Source organism: Podarcis melisellensis (assembly GCF_964234715.1).
Source record: "Podarcis melisellensis genome assembly, chromosome: 1".
Classification (NCBI taxonomy): Eukaryota; Metazoa; Chordata; class Lepidosauria; order Squamata; family Lacertidae; genus Podarcis; species Podarcis melisellensis.
The window spans coordinates 51,409,945-51,437,767 of record NC_138528.1 but is presented as its reverse complement, the minus strand read 5'-3'; the positions used below and the strand labels follow the sequence as shown (position 1 = coordinate 51,437,767).

General features: G+C 42.8%; 2 long non-coding RNA genes across 2 annotated transcripts; one reads left to right on the top strand and one right to left on the bottom strand.

The window, feature by feature from the left end:
- Positions 1-273: 273 nt before the first annotated feature.
- LOC309367786 lies at positions 274-18,376 on the bottom strand. Its single transcript, XR_014167359.1, has 3 exons — positions 18,355-18,376; positions 4,311-4,413; positions 274-344 (listed from the first exon to the last, which is right to left on the bottom strand). It is a non-coding gene; the product is annotated as an uncharacterized lncRNA (long non-coding RNA).
- On the top strand, positions 2,385-14,067 carry LOC309367775. The gene is made up of 3 exons (XR_014167348.1): positions 2,385-2,515; positions 8,170-8,272; positions 14,001-14,067. It is a non-coding gene; the product is annotated as an uncharacterized lncRNA (long non-coding RNA).
- Positions 18,377-27,823: the final 9,447 nt, after the last annotated feature.

The following is a 27,823-nucleotide window of genomic DNA, read 5'->3' as shown; positions in this document are numbered from 1 at the left end:
GCGTTCGGGAGCCGAAACATTCCAAAATGGAGGCATTGGGAACTGAGATTTGACTGTACTTTGGCTGATGATACTCCATTTCATTACTCCTCTCCCTCCTAATGTTCCATGAGGAGGGCGCAAACTTGGCTCCCCCCAAACCTACTGATTTGAGCAGCAGCACTCACTTCTGAACATCAGAAATAGAAACAGTTATTTCTTTATCAGGATGGAAGTTTACCAGTCTTGGCAGGTGAGCCTTTTTACTTGAGTTGTACAGAACTTTTTCTTCAGGCAGCGTGTATTTTAAAAAATGTTTCTGGAAGATGTCACAGCACTTAACCAAGTCTGCAGTCTGTCTCAGTCTGAAAATGACAGAAGAAAAACTTCTTGCAGCAGATTAATTCAGAACTGTGCTTTTTAAATGCATTCTAGGCCTTCTTGAACAGATTTTTGTCTGGGCAGCTCTCCAAAACTATTTACATAAAATACCAGTAAATAACATAATAATAAATCGACCCTTGGCAACAACAAGAAAGAGGGGAGGGGAAATGTAAGAGTTTCTTTTTAAAAATGAAAGATCAGTACAATATTCACTTGTACCAAAGGACTCCAATTATTTTTGAAGCAACCTTTCATCAGAGAAGCATCACGCCCATGCCAAAGCAAGTGCATTAATTTTAACCAGGCTTATTATCAGATTAAGCATGGCCTCAGAATCCCAGTTTGGAAATAAAAAACCTTGCAGTTATTCAAATCCGGGTGCTTCCAGGCACGTGTTTATTGTGGGATTGGTACTCATCCTACATACAAACGTTTTGCAGCATCCACATCCATCTTCAGAAAGGAGCAGAAGGCTACTAACTAGAACATTCTTTTAAAAAAGGTTTTGTTTCTCTTCCGAAGTAGGAGTTTAGTTGAAATATAGGAAAATCAACTTTACATAACTTGTTAAAAACTAATGGACGACATATTTTCCTTTTTAACTATTGTGAAGTATTATATCTACATTTAAAATAGTATTCCCCCCTGCAAGCTATGCCCCACATTTCTACCCCAAAGTAGCACTCACCAAGTGAGAACATTAACAACTTTGAACTGACATAGCATTATGGGCATGAGAATGGAAGGGAGTGTAACACAAAGCATCATCAGCAGGTGATTTGCCTTTGAATGTGATCTGATTCACCCTCTCATTTTTGTTTAAAAGTCATAAAAAGGTAAAGGACCCCTGACAGTTAAGTCCAGTCACGAACGACTCTGGGGTTGCGGCACTCATCTCACTTTACTGGCTGAGGGAGCCGGCATTTGTCCGCAAACAGTTTTTCCAGGTCACATGGCCAGCATGACTAAGACGCTTCTGGTGAAACCAGAGCAGTGCACGGAAATGCCATTTACCTTCCTGCCGGAGCGGTACCTATTTATCTACTTGCACTTTAATGTGCTTTCGAACTGCTAGGTTGGCAGGAGCAGGGACCGAACAACGGGAGCTCACCCTGTCGTGGGGATTCGAACCGCCAACCTTCCGATCGGCAAGCCCTAGGCTCAGTGGTTTACACCACTGCATAATCCCATTTGGGGGAGAGAGCATAATACCTTCTTCTCATGCACTTGTTGAAACTTCTATCAAACATATGGTGTATATATATATTATTTATACACTTCTCCTTGCATTTGAAACCTTGGCCTTATTTGAAAATCTCCAGACAATATAGACTTCTTAAATGGGATGGATCTAAAATGTTTCCAGCTCACAGAAATTAACAGGTTGTCCCCCTGCTACCCTACCGTCAAGTGTCATTATTATAAATGTCTTCAAAAAATATGTGTGCGTGTCTGAAAATAATTTACATGCCAAAGCATTTGGGTTGAAAAATGTCCAGGCTCCAAATGAACTCAGGTTCCTAGAGATTAATCACATAGCAAATAGGAAAACCGTCAAGAAGGAGCAGCCATGTCAGGCTGATGGAGCAAAAACATGAAAGAGCCTTGCAGCATCACCACGACTAAAAAAAATATTGTGGCCTCAGCTTTGGTGAGCCAGCATCCATATCATCAGATGCATGAAATGGTCATCTAAGTGGGAAAATATATGTTTCCTGAATAAAGAGATAAGATGTTTTCAATTTATTTATTTATTTGTTTATTTATTTCAAAATAAGGCTGAAAACTCAAACATCATAAAAACCCAGGTATGTTTGTGTCATAAATGAATATATTTTTAAATTACTATAATTGTTATCATTATCATTTTTACAGCAGATCTCCAAGGCTGTCAGAGCAACACAACAAACACATCCAAGCATATCCAGAAGTCTCCGTTGCTCTCGAGAAGGCAAGGAACTTAAGGATGAGACCTCTGCCACTGTCTCTCTTGCCGCTGTTTTCTCTACGTCAGGGTTAGCCAGTGTAGTGCCCTTTAGATGTTTTGGACTCCAATTCCCATCATCCTTGGCTCAGCTGAGGCTGATGGGAATTGGAGTCAAATATATCTGTAGGGTATCCTTTGGCTACCCTTGCTGTACTTCCTCCAAATGTAAGTTTCTGGCATGGATGTGGTGGGGGAGGGGTAGAAGAAGAGAACTATGGGGGAATCTCCAAGTTTTACTTGAGACACCAAGCCAATTATGACCAAGCAAATTGGTCGTAACTCTTCTGTTGGTGGCCAAAATGGATAGTGGACAAAAAAGACAAATAGCTAAGGTGTTGGTATAGTAATAATTGGAAACACTTGACTCTGCACTGGGGGGATTCCCAGTAATATAGGGGAACGGTCAGTTGGAAAGAGAGAATTGCAGTAAATGGAAGATACTAAATATTGTGTCTCAAATGAAAGATCATATTAAGATACTATTTTCTATATTAGTCTAAGGGAGAAGAGAAGTTTTGTGAAAAATTTACGTACTGTACTTTGTGTTTTAAGAGAAAATAGACAACCTGTGTACAAATACCTGTGATAGATAGATGAGAGAAAGATATATAGATAGATAGAGAAATAGGAAGCTAATAGTTTGCAAGAAAACATCCTTTCCTAACATTCTTCAGATGCTGAGTGGTGGGACCAGGGCCAGCTCATCCATGAGGCAAGGTGAAGCGACTGCCTCAGGCAGCAGGATCCTGTGGGACAGCAGATCCTGTTGTTGATCTTTGTTCCCCGCCCCCTGTTCTTCATACTGTACTGTATAGATCTTCCTTCACCTCTCCTTCCTTGGCAAGGAGGGGGGTGCCATTTTGGGGTCCGCCTCATGCAGTGGTGGAGCTTTATGGTGCGCTGCCTGTGGGGGCATGGCTCCCAGCACAGGCGGGGGGCAGCCTCGATAGCACCCCACCGGGATCGCGCTGCCAGGGGTGGTGCGCTCCCCCCGCACTCCTCTTCCTCCGCCAGTGACCTCATGTGCCAAAATGTATTGGTTGGGTCTTTATTTTCATATGGAATGAAAAGGGAATAAAAAGTGAAAGAACGGACAGCTTACATATGCCAAAAGGTTCATCCACAAAACAAGTCGGGTAGACCTAAACAAAAAGCCCTTTGTGTATCAATTCCTGACAATAGTCGTGTTGGATGAATGCTGTAATGGCTGCTTCTACTGACTGCTCAGTACAATTGGAAATGTAATGGTAACAACAATAATAGGGGTAATTTAGAAGCACACAGTTCAACACAGGCATGGTATCTTAATTTCTTGCGTATAACAAAACAACACAAACAATGCTTCCCTCAAGAACTGTTTGCAACTCAATTCCACAGGGCAGACGATCAACTTCTTATCTTGTATTTACAGGAGCAAAAATGCTTGGGGTTTGGATCCTCTTAAAAATAACGGAGGGCACATCCCAGGGAGTTTCCATCTGTGGTGCAGTCTTTCCAAAGGAATTGGTTCCTTTCCATGCAAAACATAAAGAGGCATTGGGGCAATTCTTAAATTATAAGTATTAAGGTAGGATCCCCCAATGAAACCTGTAAGCCTTTCCCAACCCCAATTTCAGCCAGATCTTCAGCCGCTTCTCTCAGTTGCCTTCTTAACACAGTAGAGTTCCAACCAAATGTATGCCCTGGGAGTTGCGACATCAGGCCACTGGGATACTTACAAAATGGTGGGCAGCTTACAAAGGGTAACACTGCAAGCTGCCGGCCAGTTTAAATTTCAGTATAACCTGAAACCAGGTGAAAATCCTCATCGACCAGGATAGCGAAGCTGATGCAGAGTATAAACAAGGCAGGGACCAGAGAGACCTGAGGTTTTGGAAATCAGGAGTGTGAATTGGATATAAGATTAAACAAGGAGTTGCTACTGAAAGCAACAAGGGATATTTGAGTTTCAGCATCCCACCTTGTAACTGGAGCTGTCATCTTTTGTATAGGCTAACATAACAAGTGCAGTCTTCAGGGAACTTCTACGTTCTTTGTTCACAGAACTTAGGAGGAATTCATACCTGACAGAATCAAAAAGAGAATTTCTGAATGGCATATTTTTCTAGACTTTGCCCTCAATAGGTGCATCATCAATGCAGTAGGTCTTTTAGGTTTTCCCAGCATGGGATATATTCAGTGTGTTGTGAACTCTTTCCCAATAGGTATTCATCTTCACACACAACCACTGTAGGTGAGGAGAATGCCCTTTTAGTGAGCACCCACAGTCCCAAACATGCTTTCTGTTTGTGTTTAATCCTCATCTAATCCCTTTAAAAAAAACTTGTGCAAAAGATGATGAAGACATCATGCAGTCTCTCTGTGATTCCTGCAGAGGCTAGCAAGAGAGCAACACAGAATTTTGTATAATACTTCACTCATTTGACTGATTCCACCTTGGAATTCTTTGTTCCAACTCTGCCAGAGCTGGATTTTCTATCATCCACCCCCAATAGTAGCATTTTTCACCCCTTTCCAGTGATAAAATGGGAGAGGCATTGGCTTGAAGGAATTATTAACGTGGCACCATTTGCTTTCTTATTCTCGAGCCCCTGAGAGGCCCAGATGAAGATGGATGCTTTTTGTTTGTTCGCCATACAAATGCCTCTTGATTGCCTTGGGTTTCAGAGTGACTTTTGATTAGGGCATTCAACTGATTAAAGATTTTTAGCTGGCTAATTACCTGGCAATGGCATTTAACTGATAGATTAATTTACTGATGACGTTTAAAAAACTGGACATACTGCAAAGCTTCCGTCAGTGTGCCTTGGAGGAAAAGGAGGCGTTGTCTTAGTGAAAGATGAACAAAATGTGATAAGCAAAAGCTAGTATTCATTGCTAGAAGGAAAAGGCATTGGAAACATTTCCTCTCTTTTTCATCATGAATACTTTATCAAGCTTTGACAATAGTATATCCCAGCTCTGTCAGTGAGATCATACGAAGAAGAACTGCTAGTTGTCCCCTGTGCTGCAGAGGCCTTTCTGGTCTCCACTAGAAGTTGGGCATTCGCTGTCACCAGCCCCATGCTGTGGAATATTCATCACATTTGAGCTTCAGGAATCTCTTGGAAACCTAAGTATGTTGACAGGCCTATACAGTTGTCCAAAATTTCCCCAGTCATTTTAATAACTGCCTCACCTTGCCTCATATGTGGGCTAGCCCTGATCACAAGTTCTCTAGTGTAACTTATTAAAATGCCATTAACAAACAAATAAATCCCAAGATCTATCAGTATTGTTGGAGATGCAAGTGTATTGGACCACTTCAGTTGCCTATGATTCTGACTCTTAGATCTTGCCTTTCAGAATGGCTTTTGTTCTGTGTCAGCTCTGGATACAAACAGGAAGGAAAAGCCATTGTCAGTTTTCTTTTGCATCAAGAAAGAGAGAAAGGAGCTGATGCATGCACACTGCCGACATGGTGGCAGACCTTGAACAACCGTACATCCCTAAAGTTACTGCCTGTTGTGCCCTTAACTAATTAATCTGGGGGTGGGTTTTAATTTGTGGCCACAACAATGTGTAATTAAAAAAAGCTTTCGGCAATCCTCTTAACACCACTCAGTAGACCCTGGGTGAACAGCTGAATCTTACAACTCAGTAGCTTTCCAACGTGTCAGTTTTCCAATTAAACAGATTCAAGGAATCCCTGGCTGCATTCAGATACATCAACTGCATGCAGTGCTGCAGCTACTGGTGTTTCTGCTGCACTCTCTCATTTATATGTCTCACCCTATAATTTCTCCCATATTACAGTAGTAGACTTTTCTGCAGTATCTCAGCCGCCTAATGTTCATATCTACCACTCAAATGAGATTGTGCAATTTGAAGCAGTGTCAGTCACAGGTACAAGGTGCTCTCTGAAGTGGGCACCTCTCCTTCCCTGCTAGGGCCAACATTTAAAAGAAAAAGAAAAAAGGGCTTCCTGAAGTACTCAGACATTTCCAGACATCCAGCCCCGCTTGATGCACAGCCCTGATTTTAAGGGAAGAGAGGAAAGGCAGGGCAGTCTTGTGCTCGCCAGTGCCAAACCCAGACACCTCGCCACCTGAGGCAAAGTGCGAGATGCAGCAGTCTGAATTAGGGAACACAGGTCTGGGACTTCAGCCGCAGCAGCATCTGCCTAGGAAGCCATTTCACTCTGTCTAATGATAGGGTCAGCCCTGGTGTACAGTATATCTTCCAAGTCTCCCTCCACAAAGAATGGGCTCATTTACATTTTGTGATTCCACGGATACAGACAGTTTTGCTAAACTGAAAGATGAAGGGACCCAAAGCTGTGTAAGAAATGACACCTGTGCTAGTGGTTTCTTCCAGCAATTCTATCCACCCAGCCCTAGTAGATAGGATTCCTGACCTTTTAATTTAAAATAATACAGATAACCTAGGTGCCATAGCCAAGGCTAGACAAAGATGATAAGGACCTTGAGTGTTCTTATTCACTTCAGGCATACCTCCCAATGAATCTGCGATTATGAAAACACACGTCTGCTTTGTGTGGTCAAGCTTGTGACTGAAGCCCTGAAAACCATGCCACTCACTCATATGTTGACTTGCTGACAATACTGCTAGGCCCTGCCCCAGCTTGTGAATCAAAACGTGTAGCTCAATATCAGCAATTTCAAGCAGAAATCATACAGATAAGTGTTGTTCTAGCAGTAAAAACAAGCTTGGCTGTATGATCCCAGCTGAAATCGATAGCAAGCTTTTCCAGTGAGAAGGAAGCAGTAGAGAATGTTCTATGTTTTGAATATAACTTTAGAACAGGAGCAGGGCAGAGGTGCAAGTGGAAGGTTTGCAGAAAATATTAACACACATCCATTCATATTCCAACTAACATGTACTGGAACTAAGGTCTGGCTTAAATTAAATGTCATCTGTCATAAAAAATTTTAGAATCTCAGGTTCCAACTCTCCAACCCACAAAAAGCGAGTGATTTTCTGCTTCTGTATATGAAGGCAGGCACTGTATGTACCCTTCCAGCCCAATTTGCAGAGGTGCATATAAAATCCTTCTGCACACCTCCCTATCTTTGCCTAGACTTGCTAACTTGATGTCTGACATTTCCCCACTAAGTGTTTTTAGGGATTTTTAAAATGAAATTGAAAGCAATGTCTTGGAGACTTGAGGCAGGCATTCTCGCATTACAGTGGTACCTCGGGTTAAGTACTTAATTCGTTCTGGAGGTCAGTACTTAACCTGAAACTGTTCTTAACCTGAAACACCACTTTAGCTAATGGGGCCTCCTGCTGCTACCACGCCACTGGAGCATTATTTCTGTTCTCATCCTGAAGCAAAGTTCTTAACCCGAGTCTGTGACCTGAAGCGCATGTAACCTGAAGCGAATGTAACCCGAGGTACCACTGTACTTTAAAATAGCAAAAACAAACACAGTGCAAATTTAAATAATGGCTTCATGCAGATAGTTAATACTTTATCCTGACCAATAAATGCCTGACTTCCCAAGCAGTGAATCTGTTCACACATTACTGAAAACTCTTCTCTACATGCTCTTGAAGTTTAAAACTGTGATGTACAGATGGTATTGTTAATGTGGCCACTCTGATACCTCCGAGGGATTTCAATGAGGTGATATTTGGATGTAGAAATCTGTCTGCTGCCAAACAGGTTGCATGTCTTGAAAATGTATGGGGAGTGTGGAATCCTCTGCAATTTTATATTTATATGCCATTGTGCTTGCTAACCATTCTCTCTCTTATTTTTAACATTCAACATTTCGGTTCACATTTTAATTACGTGGCCCTGTTCTATTCCTCAGACAATACAGCTGTCACCTTGAGGGCTTCATTGCCTGTCCACACACACTTTTTGCCGCAGGAAGCGCTGATGTGCACGAGAAGCGTGACTTGCGTAAGTCACGGGTAGGTGAGCTGTAGTCCAATGTGCTACAGAACAAGTCAAACATCAGGTTGTATTTGTGAAACGATGCTGACATATATAGGACACCCACGCTGGATCTGCAACTTAGTTATTTTACTAGCTCACTGCTTCAGGTGCTAAACAGCAATGAGGAAGGACTTGGCTACCAGCTGAAAACAAAATGTATCACAAGTGTGGCTATCTTATTTTTGTGATCCTGAATAAAACAGGGAAATAGGGAGGTGCCTTACTGTGCTGGGCCCAAGGGTAACCTGAGAACCATGGTCCAGGTCTGGTCCAGAATCCGTAGGTTCCACTAGGAGTCAGTCTGATAGGGTCAAGGCAGGAAACCAGGCAAGGACAGGTACAGGATCTCAGGCAAGGCCTAGCATACAGCAATGTTGCTCCCGCAACCTGGGGCGGGGTCTGACAGCCTTTTATGTTTGTCAGGGTAATGGCTGGTCCTGATCCCCCGATGACTCACCTCCCTGTTTCGCCCGGAGGCGAGCACTTCTCCTGTGAGTACTCAGCTCTCCCCTTCTCTCAGACCTTAGTCTCTGCAGCTTGGGAGACGTCAGTGGGCTACTAGACCCAGGGGCTGCCTCAGCCTCCCCTGACCAAACTGGTAATGGAGCAGCTGTAAGTGATGGGCCAGCTGAAGGCAACGAGGTAATCCCTGCATCTGGAGCCAGGGCAGGCTCAGGCCCCTGACTCGGCCCAGCTGGGGTTTGTTGCAGGGGATCCTGTGCAGACTGGAATTCTTCAGGACCAGGCCCCAGACTTGGTTCAGATGATGCCTGAGGCAAAGGATCCAGTGCAGACTGAGACTCCTTTGGTTCTGAGTCCAAGCCCGAGTCCCAGGCCACCACACTTACACTGAGTCAGACTAAGTCCATGTAGTACAGTACAGTCGTACCTTGGTTTTTGAACAGCTTAGTTCTTGAACATTTTGGCTCCCAAATGCTGCAACCCTGGAAGTGACTGTTCCGGTTTGCAAACTATTTTTGGAAGCCGAACATCCAACAGGACTTCTGCGGCTTCCAATTGGCTGCAAGAGCTTTCGAACGTTTTGGAAGTCAAACAGACTTCCAGAAGAGATTCCGTTCGACTTCCAAGGTACAACTATTGTCTACATGGCTTGGCAGTGGGTCTTCAGGGTTTCGGGCAGGATAGCCTCCTAAGGCCTGGGACCTTCCAAATGCTCTATCACTGAGCTACAATACCATAGGAAGACTATAAACCCAAAGTGGACTATAAGCTTATAGTGAAAGCCGCCCAGAGTGGCTGGGGAAACTCAGCCAGATGGGTGGGGTAGAAATAATAAATTTTTATTATTATTATTATTATTATTATTATTATTATTATTGTGACACCAAAACAGAGATACCCCATCTAGCTCCTTATTGTCTACACTGATCAGTGGCACCTCTTCAGGCAGGAAAGTTTCTCAGTCTGACCTGGAGATTCCAGGGATTGAACCTATGACCCTCCACATGCACTGCCACTTTGCTCCAGCCCTTCTCCAATAAAGGTCATGTTTCTGGTGCATCTTCTTTTGGGTATTTTCCTATTGGTGGTCCACTTCTGTCAGAATCCATCTCAAAGTGCTTACAGAGCAATCTTACACGGATCTACTCAGAAGCAATCCCCACTGAGTTCACTGTGGCTTGCTTAGAAGCATAGAATCTTACAGTTGAAAGGGACCCGGAGGGTCCTTGAGTCTAACCCCCAACAATGCAGGAATCTCATCCATGACAGAGGGATTAAAAACCTCCAATGCAGAGGAGTCCACAGCCTGCTGAGGAAGTCTGTTCCACCGTCGAACAGCTCATACTGAAGACAGGGAAGTTTTAAATGGTTTATTATGTTTCTGTATATGCTGAAAGCCGCTCAGAGTGACTGAGGCAACCCAGTCAGATTGGTGGGGCACAAATGTTGTTGTTGTCGTCGTCAGAACATTCTTCCCAGGTAAGTGACTACAGGAATGTAGTGAAGAAGAAATGAAATTGATTAGAAATTCAGTCATCTTGGACAATCCTGTTGAAGTCCATCCTATTTCCCCATTTCTCCCCTCAAAAAAGTTCAACTAGAAGTGGCCTTAAATGTGAGGCTGCAGTGAGCAGTGAGAGTGCCCTTTTTTGTAGCGTAAACAGCAGCAGGTTCAAAGGGGCTGGATGAGTTAAAGTTTAATCCTTGCCTTCCACTGGAGTCCCAGCCAAAATTGCCACACAAAGTTGTTGTTTGTATTGGGAAGGAGCCTCCTACCCCCCCCCCCCCGCCTCCGCCCCCGCCAGGCTTACCTCCTTATGCAAACATCAGTTTCCGGCAAGTGATTTCCAGCAGGACTGTAGTGGGTGGGGTGAGAGAGTTGAAGCTTAACCATTAAAGGAGGTAGAGAAGGAGTCTTTAATGCCCTCCCCACCCCACCCCAAAGCCTACTTGCTTGTAAAATGCTTGCACATAATTAACGCTACATCCAGTTTGGTCCTATGTCTAATTATTCAGTCTACCACATGCGGTCTCCTGGCAGCATATTTCAAATGGGTGAATTTAGGCTCCCAAAGATCTGCCTTCACTGGCAGGTTCCAGAGGGTTTCTGGTTTATTTCTCCCCCCCCCCACCCCAATTTATTACTTTATCATGGATTCCCAGTAGCCAATGCTGAATTCATTTGGAAATGTAAGAAGAAACACCTTTAAGCAAAGAGTACCGCTTGCTGGAGCACAGATTCATAGAGCTGCCCTTTCCTCAGGTGTTATATATCAGCTAGTAGGTGCGAAATGTCAGCATTGATATGAAAGGGACTTGTAATTTGTCTTGAAAATGAAATGCCGAAAAGTTTGTACATGACCTCATTTTGAACAGGTGGAAACAGTAGCTCAGTTGGGGAGATTTGGAGCCATACAAGCCAAAAACATGGTTGTAGGACAGCAACAATGCAGTATGCGACCCACCATAATCTTGGGTGCTATTTTTTTTTGACACTGGAGAATTCTATGAGCAGAGCGATCCCAAGATGGGGAGGTCTATTTAGCAAGGCTCTGCCCAACTGGGATTAGACCTTTGGAAGGATATTACTTGCATAACCTAACCCCTCAATTAGTCAACATTCGGGGGTTAAGACTGCTCTATTACAGCACCCTGCTGCAGAACTTGCTCCTAGGAGAGTGTTTTGAATTCCTCCCTTAGAGTCCTCTTCTGAAGAAAATGACATGTTTGAAAGTGAAAGTATAATTAAGGTTTCTATGTTGTAAACTAAATCTGCCCTTTTTCCCTTATGAGGTATCTAAGAGCCCATATAGAGTCCTTACGTAGGTTCCTATTGGTAGGAGAAAATAACAGAGGCCAACCAGAGAATATTGACAAGCAAAGCAGCTAGTAAGCCTGATCTTTATTGATCTGTTGCAACAGGGTGCTCCCTCACACACAGGAAAGGAGGAGGAACCCCAAACAACGGTGTGTCTGCCCTTAAGGTAAAGGTACCCCTGCCCGTACGGGCCAGTCTTGACAGACTCTGGGGTTGTGCGCCCATCTCACTTAAGAGGCCAGGGGCCAGCGCTGTCCGAAGACACTTCCGGGTCACGTGGCCAGCGTGACATCGCTGCTCTGGCGAGCCAGAGCTGCACACGGAAACGCCGTTTACCTTCCCGCTGGTAAGCGGTCCCTATTTATCTACTTGCACCCGGAGGTGCTTTTGAACTGCTAGGTTGGCAGGCGCTGGGACCGAGCAGCGGGAGCGCACCCCGCCGCAGGGATTCGAACCGCCGATCTTTCGATCGGCAAGTCCTAGGCGCTGAGGCTTTAACCCACAGCGCCACCTGCGTCCCTGTGTCTGCCCTTATATAGACATTTTAAATTCCCTGCCCTAGAGCTCAAGACCACTGCTCCATACATCATACATACATCACAGAAGGGGTGTAACCTAAGACCACCCCCCAGATACATCATCTGAAATCTGAGTGTGTTGTTTATCTCGTCTGACAGGTTACCTGTTAATGCTTACTTGATTGGATACCCTGGGGAATCTGGCCAGTCTTTGGTAATGATAAATACTTAGTTCCTGAGCCAGGTCACAGGCTCACCCTATTCATACACAGACATACCCTTAAGACAGGATTTGTGAAGGAAAAGACAATGGGGAGGCTTTTCCATTTTCCTTTGACCTTGCAGAGAAAACATTTGGTCAGTTTGGGAGCCAAAAATGGTTTCATGTCGGTCTTCCTGTGCTGATCTATATACGTGCTTGGTTGGCACATTTATGAACATTTATTATATATCTAAGACCTTAAATTCTTATCACATCAATTAGAAGAATCTAACTGATATGTGACTTGTAGGGTAGCCTCTTGAAGGCTTCTAGTCTTAGGAAAAGGTATATAGAGCTAGTTAACTTCTTCAGATACTCTGAGTTTTCAGCACATAAACTTACTGACCTGTATTTTTTTCTATATTTACTTTTCTTTTTTGTAGAGTGAATACATGTAAAACTTTGTCTATCATGTATTACACTTTTTTTGAGTTTGAGTTTGAAAGTATTTGTGTATTTTGTCTTGATATGGTGTGCAAACAATATCAATGAATTCCATTTATTCATAGAACCTTTGGCTGACCTCCAGGATTCCATCCCTAACTCCCTCCTACAGTATTTCTTGCAGCCCACGCCTTGTGTGTGCCACATGCAATCTGTTACATGCCCCAACTGAAGCCACAAGAAAACAGAGAGGGTAGTGTTATAAGAATTCTAAGGTCTCAAATAAACATTCATAAATGTACGCGTATTGAAACCAATCTGATAGAACCATGTTTCTTAGCATTCTAGATAGAATTTAAGGCATCTTTGGGTGTTTGCCTGAACATTCAAATGCTCAAGGTGTGGAAAGAGACAGGTGTGCATATGCAAGCCCTATCCCAATGTCCCCATGCACACCACCCCAATGCTTAGCCCCTGACCTTTTTATTGCATAAGGAAGGTCTGCATGAGGCATCCAAAAGTATTCACTTGAACTTGAGTTGAGTCGTTTGCGTGATCCTGCTTTATGAGGGTCCCCAGTTGTCCTCAGTTGTCTGGAGGGTCCTACTCACATCCCAATGAACATGAGTAGAAGCCCCATAAAATATGTCCCTGTGCAACATGGAAACATCAGGGAAAGCCCAGGTGAAAAGAACACACATGAGCTGTGATTGCAGGGGGTTTGGGCTAGATGCTCATTTGGGTGCCCTCTCCTCTGACTCTACAATTCTATGATTCTATGAGGACATTGTGCATTGGGATTGTGTGTGCATCCCTGTCCACACTTGAAACACTTGTACGTTCAGATAAATGCCTGAACATGCATTTCCTAAATATGCACACCTTTCCTAACCTGAACATGTATTTCCTAAATATGCACACCTTTCCTAACCTGAACATGTATTTCTTAAATATGCACACCTTTGCTAACCAAAATTACTCTGCTTGGGGTTAACCTTGACTGTTACAGATTGGGTTTTGTTAGCTTTCAGTATTTATATGGAAGCTCTGGTATAGCTCAATTGGTAGACCATAAGACTCCTAATCTCAGAGTTGTGGATTCGAGCCCCATGTTGGGCAGAAGATTCCTGCATTGCAGGAGGTTGAACTAGATGATCCTAGTGGTCCCTTCCAACTCTGTAAATCTATGGTTCTATGATCTTATGGGTCTCTGGGTCCAATCCTCCAGTAAAGAGTCATGCGTTTCCTATTTTTCTTAGGAAATCAAAAATTCCACACCAAAAGTTCTCTAATTACTCTCAAGTGGATGCTACCTGAACTAAAAGGTAAAGGTAAAGGTACCCCTGCCTGGACGGGCCAGTCTTGACAGACTCTAGGGTTGTGCACTCATCTCACTCTAGAGGCCGGGAGCCAGCGCTGTCTGCAGACACTTCCGGGTTATGTGGCCAGTGTGACGAAGCTGCTCCGGCGAACCGGCACCAGAGCAGCACACGGAAACACCGTTTATACCTTCCCGCTATAAAGCGGTACCTATTTATCTACTTGCACTTAAGTGTGCTTTTGAATTGCTAGGTGGGCAGGAGCTGGGACTGAACGACGGGAGCTCACCCCGCCGCGGGGATTCGAACCGCCAACCATGCGATTGGGCTTTACCTACAGCGCCACCCTTGCAAAAAAATTAAGTTCTATATTAGCCCAATAACTTCATCTCTTGTCACCTCTATTTGACTTAGATATTTTGGATACTGAATCCTGCTTGACCCACCAGTCTGCCAAAATTGTGCGAGTTGCCTAACAAATGAAATCCCAAAATATTATTCTGCCCCAGCATGGTTTTGGGGTGTCAGCCTCAGCTCTTTGCAGCCTGGCTCATTGGTAGATGCATGTGCATCTTTTGTTTTCATACTCTCTCTTCAATCCCATTTGTCCTCTCCCAAGAGGTCCCTACTGTTTCATCCGCTCCCCAGTCTAATAAGGAGAATTTTATTTTGTTTAACAGGAATCAATATGGGAGGGAAAGTGCTAAACAGTGAGTTGAACTGTGTATGCTTCATCTGTTGGAAAACAGGAAAAGAAGGATTACTTATAAGGATCTAAGATTTTACAACTGAATAAACGAAAACACCCGTTCTTTCTCAGTCTGACACTTAGCATCCAGCTAAGTCACTTCTCCATTCCAGTCTGAGAAAGGTCAAACAACAAGGTCCTTCACAGTTATTTAAACTATTGAGAGTATAAAGACAACACAGTTTGGAGAAAATATGCCAGGTTGCCATATGCCAAGGACCTGTGATCAAGCATTTCCTCCAATAAATTTTTCAGTGCTTCTGTAGCCTAAAAGTACATGCTGTTAGTGCCTTGAAATGGGAGATGTTTGCCCAGTCTAACCTGGAAGAGCTGTAGTTCAGCAGTAGATGGGGCTGACCGTATCGTTAGGTAGACTGAGACAGTCACTTCAGGCAGTAAGAGAGGCAGTGGCAGCTGGGGTTGTCAGATAATTATGTTGTAAATCAGGCTTCCTCAATGAAATATACTCGGAGTTGAGAGTGGATTTCATGCTCTTTATTCTGCTCATAGTGGTGAGAAGGAATGGAAGTTCCCCCAGAATGTCTGCTTTATATACATTATTTATACAATGGGCCCCACGTGATTGGCTAATTCTGGGATTCTCCTGTAGGCCAATCAGGTTGCGGATTCACTTCCACCTGGAGCTGGATTGGGTGGCTCCTATGGACCAATCAGATTGCTGCATTCTGAATCCTATTGTTCTAGGATCAATCAGACTGCTGCATGTTGGATCCTATTCAACTCAGTACATAACACTTAGCTTCGGCCTCCAGATGTTTTTGGCCTACAACTCCTATGATCCCCAGCTAGCAGGACCAGTGGTCAGGGATGATGGGAATTGTAGCCTCAAAACATCTGGAGGGCCGAGGTTGAGCCTGTTGTAAATAAATCCAAAAGCTGAAATTGCTGTGGTTTGCATATTCATCTATGGTCAGGAATCAGTCAAAGCAATACCCATCACAACATTGTTGTTACTGCTGTTGTTTAAAATAAAATCCTGCAAATTATACATAATGGCATTGTTTTTTAAATTGCTTTGACATTTCCTTTGCATTGTAATGGCTTTCTTCAGGGTTGAGTAGAAGAACTCATGCATGCAGCCATCAAAGCAGGATTTAGCCCACCCACCAGCTGCTGCTGGGTCGGTTAAATCGTGCTTTCTGCAGGGCTGAGGTGCATCAGTAAGAATGGTTATGACAAAAATACAACAGGATTTACAAAAGAGTAGACAGCAAGGCAAATAAGAAACCACTGTTAGCAGAAGTAGAACTGGAATGGAATGAAACAGCGCTGATTATGGTGAATATACGGTAGGTCAGAATGGAAATTGCTGCTTTTGTATATCCCTAGTGGCAGCTAGGGATGGATGGGCCCATTACAGTCCCAATTCTACATGGGGACAGTGCTAAGTAAGTCTCATCTCATTTCCATGCAGGTTTTGAAGAGAAAATCCTTCAAATTATGCATGGAAATGAATTAAACAGCAATACTTCTGAGGTAGTCCAAGTTCTGCAGTCCCAGCACTGTATTCTACCCCTTTTTACAAGCTTCAGACATCAACCTCCTGAACACAGCTTAGAGTGGCTTGTTGCCACATGCTTTGAGCAAAATAGGGCAGGGTTCCCCAAACTTGGGTCTCCAGCTGTTTGGGGACTACAACTCACATCATTCCTAGCTAGGAGGACCAGTGGTTAGGGAGGATGGAAACTGTAGTCCAAAAAGAGCTGGACACCCAAGATTGGAAAACGCTGGACTACAGCTAGTCCTTCCTGGGAATGACAGCACCTGATGACATTTGGGGGGCAGCAGCTGTCCCCAGCTCCAGACTGTGAGCATCTGGGTGACTCCTGGAGCTTTGTGAAGCATTTTGTTGTGGTGCATTAAATGGATAGAGGAAACACACTAGCCCTCCGACCACCTCAGAGTGTGATCTGCAGGATTGCAGATTCTAAAGTGGACTATACAGTGGGCTCATGACTCAGTCCAGTTCTTGATCTGCCAGGCGTGAACTGGGTGAGTCCACTTTGAAATCCGAGTGGATTCCTCCTGCATCCCTTATGGCAGCTGAGATCTAGGGGCCGTTCCCATGCAGAGATACATGGTGCCTAAACTAGCCTGTTGTCCTCTGGTGGGGTGCAGAATACTGTCCTACAAGATTCATTTGCTAGGTTGGCCAGCTTCTGTACATTAAATAGGGGTGAGCAGGGCTCTGTTTGTTTTCCAGTGGGAACTCAATGGAACTCAGTTCCAGCACCTCTCAGGTGGGCACCATTGCTATTCTGAGAGAACAAGGGAGGCATTCTGGCACCTCTTTTTCTAGAAAAATAGCACTGGGGGCGAGGCACTATTTTGTCCATTACCTCAGGCAGCAAAATGTATTTGGCTGTTCCTGGCAATAGAATCATAGAACTGGGAGCACAAGCTCCACTTGCAAAGATCCCAGGCCTCTCCTGGAAAAGAGTTTGAAAGAACCAAGTTCTCTTATTTTCAGTAAGGGGGCTGTGATATAGGCATTGACTTCACAAAATTACTAGTGTCTGTCAGGAACTATACCGAACGGTATGTCTGTAGGTACCCATAGGACGGCTCACACCACCATGGTGTTGCTTTATCACATTTTCTTTTAAACACAGCTGGAGTAAACACTTTGCCTGCATCCTTAAAAAAATATATATATATATATACATCAATGCCTGCTTTTTGCCATATTAGCTTCTTTCATTTTCAAGTTCATAGGCCACTTTGTTCTTTTCCCTGCTGTCCAGAGGCCCTAGAAGATTTCATCTAACACAACCTTTCAAGCACTTTCACAGACCTTGGAGTTAGCCTCTCTATCCCCCCCCCTCCTTCTCCACAGCCAGACATAGAAAGCAATTTGCCAACAGAGAAATGTATAACCCTGATGCGAGAGAGGAAGATGGGTATGGGCTGTCTCCCCCCCCATGCCTTAAGATGCTTCTCTGCACATATGAGCATCATCAACATAATAAGCATAAAAAGCTCAGTTGGAATTTAATGTCAGGCAGTAATGTATTAATTAATATCATTGTTATATTTCTTGGATTAGAATATCCTCCCTACCCTGCCCTGGATAACCATATGAATAGTTATTTTTTCATATTCTGCAATTTATTTATTTTTATTTTTTTGCAAAGGATGCATTATGCAAGGGAAACCAGATTGCCTGAAAGAGCTTATAAAGTGAATTTTCCCCTCAGAGAAAACTGCCAACATTCCTTGCAAGGAACAAGTGATGCAGAAGAAACCCAGAGCTTACTAAGAGAAAGGACACTCCTCTTTACCTCTTCATTTGGCTTTGCGTAATGTGAGTTTGCTGTCATTTTTAATCCACTGGGAACGGGGGAATCCAACAGAAATAAAACTTCTCATTTAAACTTTTCCATAGTTAAGGTTCTACTCTCATCAGTTTAATAGCTGAATCAAAATAGCTGGGCAACTAATATACATCCAAGCTACAAAAGTAGCTGCTAGCATTCAAAGAACCCTTTGTAGAATCCTGAAATGTTTTCTGAGGACAGTACTTACCCAGAAAGCAACCCAAAACCTCAGGAAATAGCAGTTGTCAACAAACTTGAATATTGCCATCCAAAAAGGCACTAAAAATAATACCTCAAAACCCAAAGGAAATTACTTAGCCTGGTACAGAATGACCTGTCAACCAAGCAATATAGTTGAATGTTTATTATGATGCACTTCTCTTGTGATGGCTGAAGGAAAATGCCAGGGGGGCGGAAATCTGCAGAGCCGGTTTAGTAGGCAAAATAGATAGCATACTCTGAATATGCTTATCTAGATCATGATAATGAGGTGACTGCAGAATAATCGCTTGAAACACATCCACATTTACCATTTACCCTTCACTTTCTAGGCACAAGTCCACGCTTAAAAGTGCTGCGTTTGAGTGCTTTTCTTTTTTTCTTTTTTTAACCTGGCAATTTCCCTGCAAAATCTCACTCTTTAATGCTGAATTGGAACAAACAGCAATTACAAACAGCAATTCAGTGGGTTTTGGGGGGAGAAAGCACTATGGCAAAAATTTTTTTTTAAAAAAGTACTCAGACACAGTGCTTTAAAATGTGGCCAGTGCCCAAAAACATGGCACAAAAGGAAGTCTGGATGAGCCCTTAATCATGTTGTAGCAGATGTGCAAGTCTCAGAGCAGGAAGTATTACAGCATCAATGATTGAAGCCGGTAGCCTACCTGCAGGGATGTGATGAGAGAGGAATACATCTGTCAATTTTGTTTTCTCTCAGTTCCTTATTTTTCCATTCTTAAGTTTAGTTCTCAAATTTTGTTTTAAAAAGTGAAACTTCATCAGCATCTTAGTGCAATTTTCTCCTAATACACACATTTTTCAATGCATTTTTTTCCTAATGTACACATTTTTGGAAAGCAATTTCCCATAATATAATGCACTTTTGTAATTTTTTTTTACTAATATATGCATTTTATGCACATTTTGTTTATATGTGTGTGTATGTATGTATGTACTGTATATGCACTTTTGTACTTGATATTTGTCTAGCGAACTGCATTGCAAAATTTGAAGAAGTGCAAATTCCAAAGGATGGCCGTGTTTCCATTAGGTAGGGTTGTCTTTAAATGAAAATAGAATTGAATTCCTCTTCCATCCCTAGATGTATCTAGCACATAATAAATGTCAATTTTTGCTGTTAGGTTCCCTTAGCCCAAAGTTTGGAGACTGCTGTTCAAGAGCAGGTGAAAACAAGCATGCTCCCTCTCCCATGTGACAGCTCTTGAGATATTTGAAGATGGCTATCACATCTCCTCTTTTCAAGGCAAAACATACCCAGCTCCTTCAACTGTTTCTCATAACGTTTGGTTTCCAGATCCTTGATCATCTTGGTTGCCCTCCTCTGCACACATCCCAGCTTGTCAAAATCCTTCTTAAATGGCAGTACACTAGCAATTTCTTCACCAATTTTTGGTGGCTGATGGGGGAGCTGCTAAAATGTTGTATCTGATAGTATTTTGTCTTTCCAAGCAAAATAGAATGTCGTGAAGATTCTGCTCACCTTTAGATGACCTGCTTATTGAGCATCCATCCTGATTTGGTTTCCCAAAGCTTAAGCAGAAGTTAGACTATATTTAGACTATATCCAGACTTTATTAAGCATCCATTCTGATTTGCTTGTGGCAAGGTTATAATAGAATGAGCTTTCTTCCACATTTGCTTGCATGGTGTTTGCATGACTTCGTATTAATTGTTCAGTCATCCCATACTTTTCAGTGTGTTTGTTCACCACTTTCCTAACTGCAAAATGTCTGTTTCCTCCTGTTAAGAGGATTTGTTTTGCCAAGATAGTGGAGTACTTTAACCCACTTTAATTACACGAAGCTAAAGTTCCAGTATCTGCTTGAATCCCTCTCACAAAACACGGGCAGTCAAGAGACTTAAAAAAAAAAAAACACCATCATCCACGCTGCCTTTCTGAGTTATAAATAATTCTGTTAGTGCTCTTATAATTTTTTAATGATGAAAAAATTCTCTTTGCCAGCTCCCATATTTTCCAGCATGTTGAGCTGCTTGTATATTTTGCCACTCTACTAAACTTGTTTTCAGTCCCATTAGGATAAATAAAGGGCTTTCTGCATCTGGCCTCTTGGTGTCTCTGAGTATGTTCTGTCAAATGAAATGTGTTTGATAATCCAGTACCAAGAGGAACTATTCCAATAGGCCCCTCTGTTTTATCAGAGGACACAGAAGAGCAACAGCAACACAATTGTATCCACATCTCCTCACGAACAAAATCCCAATGAGGTCAATGAGACTTATTCTGAGGTAATTTTGTATAGGATTGTTGACTATGAGGTCAGAGATCTTTAAAAAAAAGAAGCACAATCAATGATAGGCCACCATGAAAATATTTTCAGAAGGGAAAATAAAATATGCGAGAGGAATAATTTAATTTTAATAGTTTCACAAGCTTCTCTTCTGCTGAGCCGAAAGGTTTTATTTGCCCTAGTTAATTTTAAAATCTCTCACAAACTGCAGGAAATCCCCAGAGACATTGCATCAAAAGAAACTAGAAAAGAACCCAACAGAGGTCAAATTCAAATACAGACCAAACAAGAAGGAAATTGTCCTCTGTATGTAATCCAGGGCAATTTCCACCAGGGTTTACTTGAGGCATTTAAGTAAACGAATTTCATATAGTTCCAGGCCTGATAGACCAAAATAAAAACTGACAAATTGCTAGCTCCAGATGGTGCCCACCTGAGAGTTCTCAAAGAACTCATATGTGAAACTGTTGATCTTCCAACAAAAATATATAATTTGTCCCTCAGATCAGCCTCTGTACCTGAGTACTGGAAAGTGCCCAATGTACCAGCAATTGTAAAAAAAGGGGAGGGATCTAGGGGCGATCTTGCTAATTATACGCTGGTTAGCTAAACATCTGCCCCAGGAAACTGCATTATTAAAATAGCCAAGCATATTCAGAGGCAAAAATGGATAGAACCAAAGGCAAAAGAAGTCTGAGCAACAAATGTGATTTTTTTACCTTTGTGCAATTAGCTACATTACAATTACACAAAAGCCAGAGGATTCACATACAGTACACACATCACTATGCTGTGAGGGAAATACCTACCCAACATTCATTGCTGGCCGATTCCCTGTACTCAACATAACCAATGGTTGAGGCCAGTCTTGATCAATCAAACCCCAGTTTTACTTCCCACTCAAGTATGGAAAGGTACAATAAACCACCAACATGGAAAGCTGGTTTAACACACACACACACACACACACACACACACACACACACAAAGGCTGAACCCCAGGGGAGACCTTTTATACCTGTTCAACAGAACTATAGGGCATTAGCCCTGCAGGCAAGATGTGGGGAGTTTCTCATCAATCCACAGCTGCCATCTCTCTTCTTCAAGGGCACTCATCTCACTACAAGCTGTAAATCTCCACTTTCTAGGAACCAGAGCTTATCTACTCATACACACAGGGCCGGATTTACCAGTAGGTTTGATGAGGCCCTAAGCCACTGAAGGTAATGGGACCCTTTATATGTCCAGATGTCCTTTGTCAACAACAAATTGTCGCTGTTTTTGTGTGTTGAATATATGCTATACAATATAGTAATTTATGGGCACCCTATATATAGAAATGAGCAAACCAGTGATATTTTAGGGAGCTGGCTAGCAGACGGGGCCCATTACTCACAATAGGAGCCTATGCAACACAAAACATTGTTGCTGTATGTAGGTTTTATTTTATTTGGTTTTTTATCTTATATTTTGGAAATGTACATCCAGTTTTTTTCCTTTAATTTTTTTGGGGCCCCCCAAGAGAGTGGGGCCCTAAGCTATAGCTTGTTTAACTTATACAGTGGTACCTCGGGTTGAGTACTTAATTCATTCCGGATGTCCATTCTTAACCTAAAACTGTTCTTAACCTGAAGCACCACTTTAGCTAATGGGGCCTCCTGCTGCCGCTGCACCGCCAGAGCACGATTTCTGTTCTCATCCTGAAGCAAAGTTCTTAACCCGAGGTAATATTTCTGGGTTAGAGGAGTCTGTAACCTGAAGCATATGTAACCTGAAGTGTATGTAACCCGAGTTACCACTGTACATAAATCTGGTACTGCATACACACACATCTCTGCATTCTCCTTCCTGGTCAACAAGAAGCAGGATCACAGTTCAAGAGCACATTCCAGTTTGGCCAAAGCCCTTGAGGAAAACACAGAAGGGGGCTGCTGGTGGTCATGGCCTGGAGGTGAGAGAGTCTTGAGGATGAGACAGAAAGGTCTGGAGGCCTGAAGTTTCTCACCTCTAATGTAGGTATCTTGTAGCAGAACTAGGGTGGGCTCAAGCCCTGACACCTGGATATAAAAGCAATACATGACCATCCCTGGCTTTCTCGTCTTGTCTTTTTGCTGCAGCCTACTTCAGATGGCTGCTGCCCATTGGAAGCCTCTTCCCTGATGGTTTCAACAAGGGCAAGACCAAGGAGGAGGAAGCTGCAGGCAGTCCCGCCTCTGGGACTGGTTGTAAACAAGAAGGCAGACAGGTGAGGGCTGAGGGCAGGTAAAGTTAGTGAGGCAGTGCCCCATTCACCCTCATGGGCCAGCCTCTACTGGCCATACAATATAAGGTCTGTTCCTTTCTCTTCAAGAATCAATTTTCATAACTTAAAACGTGCCATCTGGCAACCAGGATATGACCTTCTATAGGAGTTAGAAGGATGTCTGGGAATCAACAACGGGCTCATTAGGTTAATTTAAACTAGTCCAAGAACAGATGGGAGTGTCAAGTGCCATCAGGACATGTTATCAGCTGTTTGTCTGAATAACATAAAAGGATATTACTCAGGGGCCCTAAAAAAAGACAGTGAAGTCAGGTAGTCAAGGAGACAACCAGCAGGAAATTAAAATGGGTTCCTTGCGGGAACTATGGGTTGCAATTGAGAGGTGATGCAAATTAATAATTAAGAACTTCCAGGAAGGAAGGATAATCTAAAAAATAATAAGTCCTGGCTGACTTTCTAACTCTTTTATATTTTGTAATATAATTACAAGGTATGTCTTTCTTGTGGTTAATATCTTGGTCTTTCAAAGAAAAGAAAAGAAGTCTCCCCCCCCCCCCATGCGCCTCAGCTCTAGATACTGAGATATTTCTTCTCCTATTCGTGCTAGTCTTTCTGCCCCCACATGAACCAGTGCTTTATTTATTTATACAACTTATACCCCTCTTTTCTGTATAACAAAAACTCAAAGTGGCTTAAAAAAAACAATGACAAGATGCATAAAACACAATACAAAACAGTTCAAATTACAGACAGTACAATCTTATACCAGAATATTCAAAATTAAGTCTCATTGAATTCAGAGGAGCTTACTCCCAGGTAAGTTTCAATTTTATACCTACTACGTCCAAGATAACCTTTTCATATTGGGCTATTTGTGTCAGAATTGGCATATTGAAGAGAATAGTCTGGAGAGCATACGCAGTTCCCCCAGGGCACTGGTTAAACAAGCACATCCTTACAGCATGTGTATATGCATTTAAAATATTCATATTCTTCCTACCAACCAAGATTTCTCAAGTAGCTTAAAATATATAAATGTACAATAAAGAACACAATTAAATAAATTTAAACACCAAGTATATTAGAAACAATTCAGCTTCAACAGTCAGCTTAAATAATAAATATTCATTAGGTTTATACACCGCCCTCCATCCAAAGATCTTAGGGTGGTTCACACCCTAAGCAGTTTAAGCCCCAAATAACTGAGTAAACAATAATATTTTAAACTGGCTTTGAAAATTTGTAAGAGAAAGTGACAGGCAGATGTGGAGAAGGAGCCCCAAAGATGAGATACCACCACAAGGAAGGCCCTGTCATTTCACAGGTTGGATGCTTCCAAAGCCAGGTCTCCAATGAAGCTCTGAAGAACCAGCATATTTCATACGGGAGTGTCTGGGCCAGCGTGGTGTTGTGGTTAAGAGCGGTAGACTTGTAATCTGGTGAACCGGGTTCGCTTCCCCGCTCCTTCACATGCAGCTGCTGGGTGACCTTGGGCTAGTGACACTTCTCTGAAGTCTCTCAGCCCCACTCACCTCACAGAGTGTTTGTTGTGGGGGAGGAAGGGAAAGGAAATTGTTAGCCACTTTGAGACTCCTTAGGGTAGTGATAAAGTTGGATATCAAATCCAAACTCTTCCCTTCTTCTTCTTCTTCTTCTTCTTCTTCTTCTTCTTCTTCTTCTTCTTCTTCTTCTTCTTCTTCTTCTTCCTGCCTAGGTCAAGTCTAGCACCTTGAATTGTGCCCTAAAAGGAACTAGAGGAACCATTCAAGTTCTTTGTTCTGCATTCCTTCCTTCCTGCCTTTCAAACAGTTTCACAGCTGTATTCTGGACTAATTATGATTTCTAAACAGCATTCACAGGGAGAAATAAAAAACATTTTATTAATGGAAGAAAAGAAGAAACCAATAACCCAGTGCCTGAACTAGAAACTGTCACTGGGGCAATTAAGAAAGGCTATTACAAGAGGAAATCAGTAGGCTTCCCTCATTAGGAAGCAATAAAATGGGTCAAATCTACAAGGGGAAAACTTTTAATTAACATTGCTGGGAACCTGTGATAAATGGGACTTATGAGTAAGCATCGCAGGAGGATCTTAGCCATGGGGAAAGGACTTAACGCAATCAAATGTGCCGGTCTCAGAGAGCATGATTGTGCTAGGAAAAAGCATTTCATAGTTGTCCAATGTTGTGGGGGGGGATTCTTTTTAAGATAATGATCACGCCATCAGATGGGACTCGTTGCAATATGTCTCCAGCACCAGCCATCAGGTGAATGCCATTATTGTTGAAGACGAGCAACGCTCATCACTAACAAAAGTTGGTTGCACACGGCAGGTTTACAATGTAAAAAACAACAACTGCTGCCGAAATAAGCTTATGTTGATCCATCCTTGAAGAATGCTGAATATCTACCATTCTTAGAATCATTATTTTGTTATTAGTTTCCTGCTGATAAATTGCAGCCTGAGGAGCAATATTGAAGCTGTTTTCCCTGCACTGCAGTTTAGAAACAGCCTGCCTTCTGTCTGTTGTCAATACAGATATTAAAAAGCATCATCCTCTATGAATGCTAATTGTGATTTGAGTCTTCCCATGCCCATGGTTATGTAGCCAGAACAGAACCACCAGTGCACAAGAGAAACCAGTAAGTTCAGGGCCATCTTTACTCGGCAGTGCAACGGGTGTGGTGCACCCGGGCGCCAAATTCTGGAGGGTGCCAAATGTATCGGTGGCAGTGAAAAGCAATGGAGCGAAAGTCCCCACCCCTCTCATCCGTCGCTCTGTTACTCCATAGCCTCAAATATTCCTGATGAGTCAGGAAACAAAAGAAACTATTTGGGGGCAGCCAGACAAAATTTAGGGGGCGCTGGATGGATCTTTTCACCCCGGCGGAGCATATGCTAAAGATAGCCCTGAGCAGGTTCAAGGGCTTCATAGTTCTAATGCTGTGGAACTTTCGATTCATTTCTCAGGCTAGTTATTCAAAGGGATTTTTTTTTTAAAAAAAAAGGAGGTTCAGAGGGGGTGCCCTGCCCTCCTGAAGCCACTCCTACTGGAATCTATTATTTAGAAACATTTTTAAAACCCTAGATAATTTCCTATATAGCATTATAAATTTAAAAGTTATGTAGCTGGGACTGAGCACAAGCATTCCACTCGACTTCATTTCCCCCAAATCCATCCACTGGTTTCAAAGGAGAATACATTGGCATGAGCTTTATCACTCCCATTGAATTACACAAGAGTTAAAACAGTTTAACTCTGGATGGGCTGTGCCTTTGAAGTGTACATACTTGCTGGGCTAATTGTCACAAAAAGGTTTTTTTAGACTGAGATTCCCCACTCTACTACCATCATGGCAGACATGTGATGATACATTTGAAGAGGTTTCTCTTATCTAATTTATGTCTGACACCGAGAAATGGCCATGCTCCTGGCAGAGCCAAAAGTAGCTTAGACACTCCTTAACGTCTGGCATGCAAATTGTTCTTAATTATAACATTTTAGTTAAAACCACTGACTGTCTCCTTCCAGCAGAGCTGATAGAGCATTAGGAGTAGAACATTAGAAAACCAATCAAGATCAGAAAGGATATTTGAAAAACTCTCACACCAACATAGCCTCTTTTGAAGAACTCTCAGTCACTCTTGGTTATGGTCTAAAGAAGAAATATTGCCAAAGTTATGGGTCCATTTCTTGTTTTCCTAGGATGGCATTTACACGGGCTGATAATATTACTGTAATAAAGAGAAATAAGAGTCTGCCTTGTGATACTGACCTGCTTTTAGTTTCAACAGAAAGTGTTTTTGCTGCTGCTGTGTTCTAAATGTTTTCCTTTAATGTCACTGGGCTTGCCTGCTGCGCTTTAAACTCCCCTAGAAATACATTTGCTTTAATTTGAGGTGTAGGACCACTATTGCTAGAACAATGCAGCAGAGAAACATGAATGTGTTCATTCAAGTGGGCCTTACTGTTCATGCCAGCGAAAGATTTATGTCCACTATGTTGGTTTGTTTATAGAGCAGGAGTCATAAGGGGATACAACATCCAGCTTTTTTTTTTTTTTTTTTTTAAAGTATAATAATGTGGCACAGTATGGCTCCACAGTGATAACCTGACCCCCTGCCATGAGAGCTCCTTATTAATACATTTTGCCTAGCAGCTCTATGGAACATAAATAATCGATATGAGGGAAAGAAAGGAGGAAGGACCTGGCAGGGGAAAAGCAAAACAGCTCAGGCTTGCCACAAACTCTCTGTGTTGCCAGATTATCAGTCTGGAATCTTCATACTGCGGCTATAAAATTCTCACTTTTTAGCTTACATGGGGAGCAAGGAGGGAGGGAAAATTTTGACCTCAATGTAACATGGGAATTCAGCAAACAGAATGGCATACATATCTTTATTTTACAAAAAGCACTTGTGAGAGAAGAGCCCATTTTGAGGCATGGGGCATGGGGAGAAGTCTGACTCGTTGCTCTTGAGTCCAATCCCCTCCCCCTTTAAATTGCTTCCCATCACAATGCTAGTGATTCAGATTAACTGCAAAGAATTAACTGCCCCCCTACTCCCCACCCCCAAAACAGACTCTCCATTCTAAATCAAAGTCTTCCGCCTTTTGTACAATAAAGTGGGCACAGAAATTCAAGTCATGAGACTTCCGGAGGCGGCGCAAAACGGCAATGGCGGTCCTCTTTACTGTGTGAAGAGGGGCTCCGCGAAAAAGGGTCGTCCGCTGCGGCAAAGCGGAGACCCATTAAGACAAACCGTAGGCAGAGCGAGCCTGCGGCCGTGGGACTCGGCGGGTGCCAGAAGCCCCCCCAGAAACGAGGAAGGGACCTCGTAAGAGGCTCCGGAACGTGAAAGGGGGAGCGGCGCTGTGAGTTCATCGCTCTTTTCGCGGAAGTGAAGCCGCGCTGCTGTTGCT